Source organism: Mytilus trossulus, chromosome 13 (genome assembly GCF_036588685.1).
Source record: "Mytilus trossulus isolate FHL-02 chromosome 13, PNRI_Mtr1.1.1.hap1, whole genome shotgun sequence".
Lineage (NCBI taxonomy): Eukaryota > Metazoa > Mollusca > Bivalvia > Mytilida > Mytilidae > Mytilus > Mytilus trossulus.
The window spans coordinates 52,224,059-52,236,205 of NC_086385.1; the positions used below are offsets into that span (position 1 = coordinate 52,224,059).

At 31.5% G+C, this 12,147-nt stretch overlaps 1 protein-coding gene across 3 annotated transcripts in view; it reads left to right on the forward strand.

Moving 5' to 3' along the window:
• The first annotated feature begins 285 nt into the window (after positions 1-285).
• The window catches only part of LOC134695542 (titin homolog), a 100,044-nt gene continuing 88,182 nt past the window's right edge, over positions 286-12,147 (forward strand). For all 3 annotated transcript variants that reach the window (XM_063556831.1, XM_063556832.1, XM_063556833.1), the window contains exon 1: positions 286-493. The gene's annotated coding sequence lies outside the window, so the exon portion shown is untranslated. The remainder of the gene's footprint in view (positions 494-12,147) is intronic.

The window sequence follows — 12,147 nt, forward strand, 5'->3', positions numbered from 1 at the left end:
TATTGATTATCATTATTATAAACAGTTAATTATTATTATAGATTTTTATCATTGTTTATTAAATTTCAGTTAAAACCCTGAGGTAATTTTAATTTAATCTCATAACATGAGATATATTTGATATACATCTATAAATTAATATATATTGTTATAGATTGCAAACTGTTTATACCCTACAGGTATAGCCCCTTTAAATTGTATCCTTACACAGTGGTGTTGTCGTTGGCTTTCCATAGTTTTTCACACTAGATTGACCATAACAATTTTAAAGGTAAAACAAAATCATTCACCTGTGACATAAGATTAACTAATCTGATTCTTTTAATTTGTTTGTGCTTTCTCTACCAGAACAGGTGAAAATCTGGTTGATTAAATGAAGAGGGGTCAGGGGAATTGGACATGACTTTTTGGAGTTTTATAAAAAGTGAAATGTGTTAGCATTGATATAAACTAGAATGGATATATAAAGTTTTACAGAAGATTGAAACTAAAGGTAAGTTTTAAAGGTTTTATAAGATATTTGCCTAAATTTCAAAAAAATATTTTATTTATCATTTAAAAACTTTATAAAAATTATTGAAGAAATTTTGCATACAAGTAACGCTATCATTAGATTATTAGTCTTATAAGCAAGGAGACAGCTTTGCTCATGTAGCAACATTTTTGGTCCGATATAAGTACAAATGTACTATTTAACAAAACTATTTTGGAAAATAGAAAATGGAATAAGCAGCAATTATATATAAACAGATTTTGAAAATTTGGTCTCTTTCTTTGCAAACAGCAATTCTTCCTAACCACGCCTGAACTATTTCCCGCTGGACATTAAGCTATAACCTCTTGTCTGACAATGTGTATCTATTTATACATTGTTTCCTTCTGCAACTGATTTTTTTTAAATTTGTTTACAAATTTTCTAAATTTTTTTTGTAAATATCCTAGAAGAAAATTCATGTTAAGAAACTGACTTTAAGAAATTTCCACTAGAATGGACTCGCTGTTCAGCTAGTACATAATAAGCATTCAAAAAATGCTGCTGCATTACTAAAAAAAAGTCTGCATTTGTGTTAGCCTTATTATGGCTAATGGGCTGAATCTACATAGTATAGGAATAATAATGTATGAATGCAAAAACTCGAAAAATAGACATAGCTATGAAAATATGATCTATTTATGATTTATAGGATACCCTTTGTCATCATGGTCCTTGCAGTAATTTTTGTATCTAATTATAGCTTGCTCTATATTTGTCATCAAACTATATACATGAGGGAGTTACTATAAAAATTTGTCATGAAGTTTGTAATCTTGTATTCTGTTTAATACAAAATAACAGGCTTATTACTAAATAAAGGTCATTATGGTAAATTTTCACATGTTTGAAGTTGACATGAATATAAAGCTTACCAATGTAAACTTTTATATTCAATCAGTGCATGAGTCTTGACAGTTTCACATCTTGAATATGTATGAAATACTTGTCACTGGATGTTAAGGAAACAACGATCAATCCTAACTTATGGCAATTTAAAAAATGATAAATAATGTTACAGCTTTGAATACACAATTTAAAAAAAAAATCTAGTTTCTTGCAATTATCATGAAAATGCTTGAAATATTTGCCACTTGATATTAGGCACATAACACAAAATAACTGTTATCTTGATACTTGCCTGTTTTTATTGTTGTTTAGAGGGATGTATTTACATGATATGCTAGATATTGAATTTATTACTGTTTTATTAAAACAGTTTGCTTCCAGCAACTTCATCTAGGATAACCCTAAATTTATCTGAGCAATATTTGTTCTAATAAAATTAAGCATCTCTTTATAACATTCTGATTCAAATAGAACTGATCAGTTGCAAGAAGATAAAAAGAAGCCTGTTAATATTTGGGGGAAAAGGATAACAAAAAATGATTTGTAAGGAACATATATTTATATTAGATATATATATACGTACAAGGAATTTCTTTTAATATTGTTATTTATATAGCAAGCTGCATACAACTAAAAACCAATTGTAGAAGAAAGAAACATTTTGCATAACTTAGTAAAGTGTAATTTTAAACAGCACACTAAATGAGATAATCACATTTTTTTCTGGACTAGAAAACACCAAAAAGTGTGAATCCTTAGATTATTCAGTTAGTATCATAAGATTTTAACTGTAGCTATGGAAAAATACTTCCCTTTACATAATATGGACTGGCATATATACTGTTTATCCATTTTGTTTTGTTGGATACCAATTTTTTATGGGTTTCACAGGTTCATGTGACCCACAAATTAGAATGTTTAAGGAAATGTAAATTTGTATTATACCCCTTGCAACAACCTTGCGGAGTTTATAATGTTTTTGGCCTGTCAGTTGGTCAGTCCTGTTCTTTTCATCACAACTCCTCTGAGTTTAAACCACACAATAGAATTTCATGAAACTTTGTATATAATAAGGACACATTTATATAGATGTGCATATTGACAGGAAATTACAATTAATATTATTTTTATGAGTTATGCCGCTTTGAACTTAGAATGTTGTCCTAAATATACTACTGCAACAGTTTGTCATTGCAACTCCTCTGAAACCACACAACAGAATTTCATGAAACTTTGTAGTTAATGAGGAAATATCATGTAAATGTGCTGCGCATATACACAAGAACAATTTTATCAGTTGACTTTAGTAGAGTTATGAGTCTTTGAACATAGGAATCTGGTGAGATTTTGTTTGTCCAGTGACAATTCGTGGGCTTGGGGTATACAAATAAATTGACTTGTCCAAAATTGTGACAACTCATATTAGAATGGTTCAGTGACTACTTGAAAAAAAGATTTTTTGTAATGTTAAATTCTCATTTTTATAAGAAATAGAATAACTATATTTTGTATGTGTGAACCTTACAAGTCTAATGTCGGTCAGACAGTTTTCACTTGACGTCGACCTCATGTGTACATGTCTAACTGGCAGGTGTCATCTGACCTTGACCTCATTTTCATGGTCCAGTGGTAATAGTTAAGTTTTTGTTTTTTGGTATGTTTCTCTTATACTGTAGCAATAGGTCAACTGTATTGTTGTATGGAAGAATTGTAAGCTGAACATGTCTGCCTGGCATGGTTCATCTGACCGTGACCTCATTTCCATGGTTCCTTGGTGAATGTTTAGTTTTCTTGGTTAATGTTAAGTTTATGTGACAGTTGTAATAAAGCTTTATATTTAGGACTATCAACATAATATCAATGATTAGTAAAGAAGGCGAGACATTTCAGTATGTGTACTAGTACTCTTGTTGATGTTTGGGCCCCTTTATCAAATTGGTCCTCATTGAGTTCTAAAGGGTCCAAAATTTAACTTAATTTGATTTCATCAAAAATTGAAATTATTCATTGTTATTGGGGTTATTTTATTTGATAAGTTGAATCTAACCATGTATTTAGATTTTTGATATTGGACCATAATAGGTAAATGTGCAATTTAATTTTTCAAAGTTTTTACACCACATTCATTTTGTGTCAGAAACCTATTTTTTGTCGACTATTTAATCACAATTCAATTCAGAGCTGTATCAAGCTTGAATGTTGTGTCCATACTTGCCCAAATGTTCAGGGTTTGATCTCTTGGGTCGTGTGAAGCTGCGCCCTGCGTAGCTTCTAGTTCCCAGTTATTTTACACATGTCCTGGCCTCTTTACATTTATTGTGACAGTACCAATGAGTAAAGGATGGATGTCACATGTGAAGCAGTAGAGCTTTAATGACTGTTCTTCTTAGTTAATGAGTTTTCTTTTTATCCATTGTGTTGCCTGTTTATTTGGAATTTGTGCTTTTTTATTGCCAACTTGGTATACCTTAGTCTATGTATTGGAATTCTCAATGTAAATTTTGACCACTGACACTCAGGATTTAATCTCCATATAGGTATTTAGTAGGACCCTTACTAGAAGTATTTATACAAACTGTTTACAGAGGTTCATTCAGAATAGGTCTTTCAATTACCCCATCTACAATAAACTGGCTGTTTTTGTTTATTTTAAAGTTTTATTATTATAACAAAATGACATTCTTTTGTTAAAGATGATAAATAGTTTTATTTTATATTTATGTTGGTAAGTGAACAATGGTGTTTAGAAATACACCAAGTTTGAATTACATGGATTACATGTATTTAGAATTAAATGTGGACATTTTTACAGTTGAAATAACTATTCTGATATAAAGTTTTGTAATGTACATGTAATATATTTATGTACTAAGTCTTGTTATGCTCAACAAAGGCTAAGAAGACAAGGCCAATAAACAGTCCAGTTTTTGGCCTTTAAAGATCTGAATGAATAGTTTTCTCATGGAAAATCATATAACCATATCTCTTTACTTATGTTCTTTTTGGCTATACTCATACAAACATAAAAATTGTCTTAATTATATATCAATATACTAAATAAATAAATGATTGGGAATATGTTAAAGTAATAAAAAGTCAAGAGAATTTCAGAACGCAATTTGGTTCCGAACAATATCTATCACGCTTTGTGCATGCAGACTCCACGCGGCCTTCACGTGATTTTACTATTTTTAGAATAATTGCATAGTAACCAAATGCACTTGATTCAACCTTTACTAATTATGCAACATTTTCGAATACTTCACTAGAAAATATTTCAATAGATTCTAAAATTTATATTGTAAATATACACACTGCAGTTATTAATAGATAAATAAAAAAATAACTTGTACCCTTTAATACATCCAATCACAGCGTTCTTAAGTTGACTTCCTTCGCCCTGTCTTGGGTACACAAAAGGCCAACCTAATGCTGGGAAAATGTAATACTTCCGTTTTCCCTATACATCGAGCATCAAGAAATTGAACATTATGTCCAGAACTATACGAATGAAAATTATAATAGATCCAAATTTTATTCAGATTGTACTATAAAGAAACCGAAGTTTTTTTTCCAATTTATTTACATAAACTTATTAAATCAGCTGAAGCATTACTATTATATGTAGACATTCATTGCATAAAACAATGGAAATAACATTGTATATTGATATAAACGATCAAACTTGTAATACATAAATAAAACAAAAAGCAATTTGGGATGAGGAATTGTACTGATCAGTTTAATAGAAATAAATTGTGACAACTCTGGTCATGTAAATCGTGGTCTCTGGATCTCCGAATAATGGTAGGAAATCTATAAATATAAAATTGTTAAATCAGAAAAAGAGATAACTGCAATTACATATCATGAATGCAAAATATACGTGTCCATCCATCAGTAATTAGCTCACCTGGCCCGAAGGGCCAAGTGAGCTTTTCTCATCACTTGGCGTCCGGCGTCCGGCGTCGTCCGTCGTCGTCCGGCGTCGTCCGTCGTCGTCCGTCGTCGTCCGTCGTCGTCCGTCGTCGTTAACTTTTACAAAAATCTTCTCCTCTGAAACTACTGGGCCAAATCAAACCAAACTTGGCCACAATCATCATTGGGGTATCTAGTTTAAAAAATGTGTGGCGTGACCCGGTCAACCAACCAAGATGGCCGCCACGGCTAAAAATAGAACATAGGGGTAAAATGCAGTTTTTGGCTTATAACTCAAAAACCAAAGCATTTAGAGCAAATCTGACATGGGGTAAAAATGTTTATCAGGTCAAGATCTATCTGCCCTGAAATTTTCAGATGAATCGGTCAATCGGTTGTTGGGTTGCTGCCCCTGAATTGGTAATTTTGAAGAAATTTTGCTGTTTTTGGTTATTATCTTGAATATTATTATAGTTAGAGATAAACTGTAAACAGCAATAATGTTCAGCAAAGTAAGATCTACAAATAAGTCAACATGACCAAAATGGTCAGTTGACCCGTTTAGGAGTTATTGCCCTTTATAGTCAATTTTTAACCATTTTTCGTTAATTAAAGTAATCTTTTACAAAAATCTTCTCCTCTGAAACTACTTGGCCAAATTAATCCAAACTTGGCCACAATCATCTTTGGGGTATCTAGTTTAAAAAATGTGTGGCGTGACCTGGTCAACCAAACAAGATGGCCGCCACGGCTAAAAATAGAACAAAGGGGTAAAATGCAGTTTTTGGCTTATAACTCAAAAACCAAAGCATTTTGAGGAAATCTGACATTGGATAAAAATGTTTATCAGGTCAAGATCTATCTGCTCTAAAATTTTCAGATGAATCGGTCCATCGGTTGTTGGGTTGCTGCCCCTGAATTGGTAATTTTGAGGAAATTTTGCTGTTTTTGGTTATTATCTTGAATATTATTATAGATAGAGATAAACTGTAAACAGCAATAATGTTCAGCAAAGTAAGATCTACAAATAAGTCAACATGACCAAAATGGTCAGTTGACCCGTTTAGGAGTTATTGCCCTTTATAGTCAATTTTTAACCATTTTTTATAAATCTAAGTAATCTTTTACAAAAATCTTCTCCTCTGAAACTACTTGGCCAAATTAATCCAAACTTGGCCACAATCATCTTTGGGGTATCTAGTTTAAAAAATGTGTGGCGTGACCTGGTCAACCAACCAAGATGGCCGCCACCGCTAAAAATAGAACATAGGGGTAAAATGCAGTTTTTGGCTTATAACTCAAAAACCAAAGCATTTTGAGGAAATCTGACAGGGATAAAAATGTTTATCAGGTCAAGAACTATCTGCCCTAAAATTTTCAGATGAATCGGTCAATCGGTTGTTGGGTTGCTGCCCCTGAATTGGTAATTTTGAGGAAATTTTGCTGTTTTTGGTTATTATCTTGAATATTATTATAGATAGAGATAAATTGTAAACAGCAATAATGTTCAGCAAAGTAAGATCTACAAATAAGTCAACATGACCAAAATGGTCAGTTGACCCCTTTAGGAGTTATTGCCCTTTATAGTCAATCTTGAACCATTTTTTATAAATCTAAGTAATCTTTTACAAAATCTCCACTGAAACTACTAGTTCACAATCATCTTTGGGGTATCTAGTTTGAAAAATGTGTCCGATGACCTGGCCATTCAACCAAGATGGCCGCCACGGCTAAAAATAGAACATAGGGGTAAAATGCAGTTTTTTGCTTATAACTATGAAACCAAAGTATCTAGAGCAAATCTGACAAGAAGTTAAATTGTTAATCAAGTCAATATCTATCTGCCCTGAATTTTTCAGATGAATTGGACAACTGGTTGTTGGGTTGCTGCCCTCCAATTGGTAATTTTTAAAGAAATTTTGCCATTTTTGGTTATCTTGAATACTATTATAGATAGCAATAAACTGTAAACAGCAATAATGTTCAGCAAAGTAAGATCTACAAATAAGTCGACATGACCTAAATGGTCAATTGACCCCTTAAGGAGTTATTGCCCTTTATAGTCAATTTTTAACAATTTTCATTAATTTGGTAAATTTATGTAAATGTTTACCAAATATAGTTCTCTGTTACTAATGGGCAAAGTTACATCACCATCACCAAAATACAATTTTGTCATGAATCCATTTGTGTCCTTTGTTTAATATGCACATAGACCAAGGTGAGCGACACAGGCTCTTTAGAGCCTCTAGTTTTTTCTTGACAGAGAAAAGGCGCGAAATATAGATACATGTATATATATGTGTGAAAACCAAATAACTGATTTAAGCGTATGCAAATATTTATACGCCTAATTAAGAAATGAATTTTTATACAGCTTGTAGAAAATTCTTTATATTTGAAAAAATGTTTTTTGCCTGCCCTTTGACATGTTTGATAGATATGTTTTGCAGTCTGTGTGTCTGCTCATTGATTTTGCCCTGTTATAGGTTTAAACTTGAAACTTAAATAGTATTTATTATGATGTTAACATTTTTGTGATATATATATGCCAAATTATAGTGTATCTAAGATGTTGACAACTAAAAAGACAATCACCAAAAAAACACTTACACATTTTTGTCGAGCCTTCGACTTTAGTCAAAAAAGCGAGACTAAGCGATCCTACATTCCGTCGTCCTCGGCGGCGGAGTCAACAAATATTCACTCTGTGGTTAAAGTTTTTGAAATTTTAATAACTTTCTTTAAACTATACTGGATTTCTACCAAACTTTGACAAAAGCTTGTTTATGATCATAAGATAGTATCCAGAAGTTAATTTTGTAAAAATAAAATTCCATTTTTTCCGTATTTTACTATAAATGGACTTAGTTTTTTCTGGGGAGAAACAAAACATTCACTCTGTGGTTAATGTTTTTAGAATAACTTTCTCCAACTATCCTGGGTTTGTACATGTACCAAACTTGGACAGAAGCTTGTTTATGATCATAAGATAGTATCCAGAAGTAAATTTTGTAAATAAATAAATCCATTTTTTCCACATTTTACTTATAAATGGACTTAGTTTTTTTCTGCGGGGAAACATTACATGCACTCTATAGTTAAAGTTTTTTGAGAATTTTAATAACTTTCTCCAACTATCCTGGGTTTGTACCAAACTTGGACAGAAGCTTGTTTATGATCATAAGATAGTATCCAGAAGTAAATTTTGTAAATAAATAAATCCATTTTTTCCATATTTTACTTTTAAATGGACTTAGTTTTTCTAGGGGGAACCATTACATTCACTCTGTGGTTAAAGTTTTTAAAATTTTAATAACTTTCTTAAACTATCCTGGGTTTGTACCAAATTTGGACAGAAGCTTATTTATGATCATAAGATTGTATCCAGAAGTAAAGTTTGTAAAAAGATTACTCTGTTTTTTCTGTAATTTACTTTTAAATGGACTTAGATTTTCTAACAGTCATAAAATAGTAACAAGAGGAATATTTTTATTGATTTTTTTCCTCATTGTTGTTGAGCCTGCGATTTACAGCAAAAATAGGCGAGACACTGGGTTCCGCAGAACCCTTACAAATTTTTTATGGTTTTTATGCAAAATGTTCTGAAATTCTAAACTAGGTGTTGTAGTTGTATTTCCAAATTTTTAATTGTCTTAAAATTTTCTGAAATATTATTTTTTTTACAAAATTGCAGAGTACAAAAATTTGTTTTTTTCTTGGCTGGAAGCAGGCATTCCTCTAAGCCAATGAAGTGTGACCGTGAATACAAACGATTATCCTACTTATCCCTTGGTAGATTGAAATCAAAATATTTAATGTTTAGAAAGGTATTTTAAAAACAGTTTTCCACTATTTAAACTTTTCAACTTGACCTGCTTGATTAATTTGTGGCAATACACATTAAATAATTGGAGGTATTAATTGTCAATTTTTACTGAACATCTTAGAAAATGACCCAAAATAATAATCCATACAAACAGAAATATTCCTTTTAATAGAAAATTTTAATGTCATTGGATTACATTTCTTGTGAGCACTTAAGCCTTTATTGGTATATTGTTAGTAATTTATAAGAAAAAAATCAAGAACAGGATTAAGATTTTTTTATAAATGCCAATATACCAGCTGTCATTTGCAATTGTTTCTGTGAACAGAATAACAAAGGATATGGGGTATCTATCCATGTCACAAAATCAGTACATTCTCAAGAAAATAAACCCAACACAAAATAGCAAAGGAACATACAGTGTTTCTTTTGATTCTCTACATCTCTAAGTCACAGTGAGGCCTTTAACACAGAGCAAAAAAACTCTCATCTCATTACAAGTCTGAGACATAACCTAAAGCACCAGCATAATGGAACAATTTGGATAATTCCTACTTTTTGTGTCTCATCTTCTATAGTTGAGAGGCATTATGTTTCCAGCTTATGGGGCCTCATGTTTACCACCAAGTACAGCCTTCCATTCATCTATTTAAGTCCCTTCGTCCAACTGTTTTAAGTTAAAGTAGTGGTTTAGGATAGTTTGTGGCCAAGTCATACAGTACGTTTTTATAATACGATGAATTGAAGTTTGGCCTTTGGTTTTATAAGGCTTGTCTGTGAAGATTCCTGTAGAAGTTTTAAATTAATAATCAAATACACGGTATCAACTTTGGCGTTTGTACTAACTTTAAATTGAAAAATTAAAATTAAACGTCTTGATCTCGTAAAATATGTCTGAAACTGATGATTGTTCTATTTTGTCTTGTTGTCTCCGAAAATAATGTAAGGTGTTTCAATTAATTTAGTTAAAAGATTGACAAAGACATGCATGACGTAGATTGCACATTCAGATGCATAATACTATATACGATCAAAAATGAAATAAATGAAGTAAATCGTAAAATTTAATTGTATTACTGATTAAAAATTACTGTTAAAAAAACATGAAACTTATTATGTTTCCTTAAGATCTTGCCCCGAGATGAGATACAAGTTCTAATTAATTTTATATTTTTGGATTAACAAACCAATCAATATACTGGACAATTGATCAGTCAAATTAATTACCACGACGACAATTATTAAAGAAAACACAACTATTTAATGATTCCAATACATTTATATCAAATCTATTAAATTGAAAAAAGTCCGGTTAACCGGTTAGCGTTTTTGGTATTCGGTATTCGGTCGTTCTAACGGTTAACCGGTTAACCGGTTAACCGTTAACAACACTACTATAAACAGATTAATCAAAATTCTCTCAACTCGATTGTTTTTCTCTCTATTGCGGTACGGCTAAAGTGAGAAAATTAATCTTGTTGAGATGATCAACGATAATCTATGAGTATGAATATCACAACTACGAAATTTTCGAGGGTTATACTGGCATGACTGGATTTCATCCTTGTTTCAAACTGTCTGTTCCATGATTTTTCTAGTGCTTTTCCCAGAAAATACATATCTTCTCAGCCTCCTGAAACACTGCATTGTTACTCTGTGATACATTATCAAATTCTCTTCTCAAAATATTGCTGTGTAACAAATACTTCGTGGGCTTTGCTCATTGTTGAATGCTGTTTGAGGTTGTTAATTTCTGTGTCATTTTGGTCTCTTGTGGAGATTTGTCTCATTGGCAATCATACCACATCTTCTTTTTTATATTCAAACTCTGACACAGAATAATTGTATTTGAAATTTTTGTCATATCTTTCTAGGGAACTACAACTCTTATGTTTGGAATCAAGCTTCATGTGAGCATTATGTTCTACTGCGTGCTACTCTAAATTTGCCCACCAACTTCCTGTTTATCAAATTGTTATATCAGGAATGACATTTGAGAGAGCAATATTTTTTGCAGATAACAAATTAAGTTTTTGCACTTCAGCACTGCCTGGTATTGGTCAGAATATTGGATTTGGAATTTTATCTTACAAAACTTGCAGAATTTCTCCCGTTTCGACAGTTTATCAAATATTGACAGTGTTAAGCTAATGCATGATGACACTGCTCATAGAAGCATATTTAGTGTTAATCAATGGATAAGCTTAGAAACAAATCCTGGTGGATATTTGTCTTTCTGTCTGAAGATATTCCTATTAGATCACAGACAACTATGGTAATTTTGGTTTCTTGTGTACATTTTGGAAATTGGTCTGGCATTCATTGTCGCTGAACTAGTATATATTTGTTTAGGGGCCAGCTGAAGGACGCCTCCGGGTGCTGGAATTTCTCGCTACATTGAAGACCTGTTGGTGACCTTCTGCTGTTGTTTTTTCTATGATCGGGTTGTTGTCTCTTTGACACATTCCCCATTTCCATTCTCAATTTTAATACATTAAAACAGTGTAATGTCCATCAGCCCCCATAAGTTAACTTTGATATATTTTCTTATATTAGTCACCGACCTTTGAGATTGGAAAAAAAACCAGCAAAATCAAACAAATAGAAGTTTTTAACAACCTTTACTGGCTATACAGCCCTTGCATGGTTGGTAAAAAAACACAAAATTAAATTTTTCAGAGAATTTTTTTTTTTTAACTTTCCTCTCAAAATACATAAACAAAATTAAAACAATTGTTAAAAAATTCTTAAAATCTTGGCTTGGAAGGGTTTAATGCAAAATGATGTAACAACGAAAATAAATAGGTTTACAATAATTGGATATTGACAGTATGTCAGCAACATCTCAATAACTCGTAATTTTTTAATAAATCAAACACAATAATAAGAAGAAAATATGTACTAAGTATCCTGTGGGGATGAAAAATGAGAAATTGATTAGATTTGGACCAAATTGGACCCAGCTTTGATGAAATTAATATGATTTTTACATTGACGTGTAATAGTGTTTATATCCATG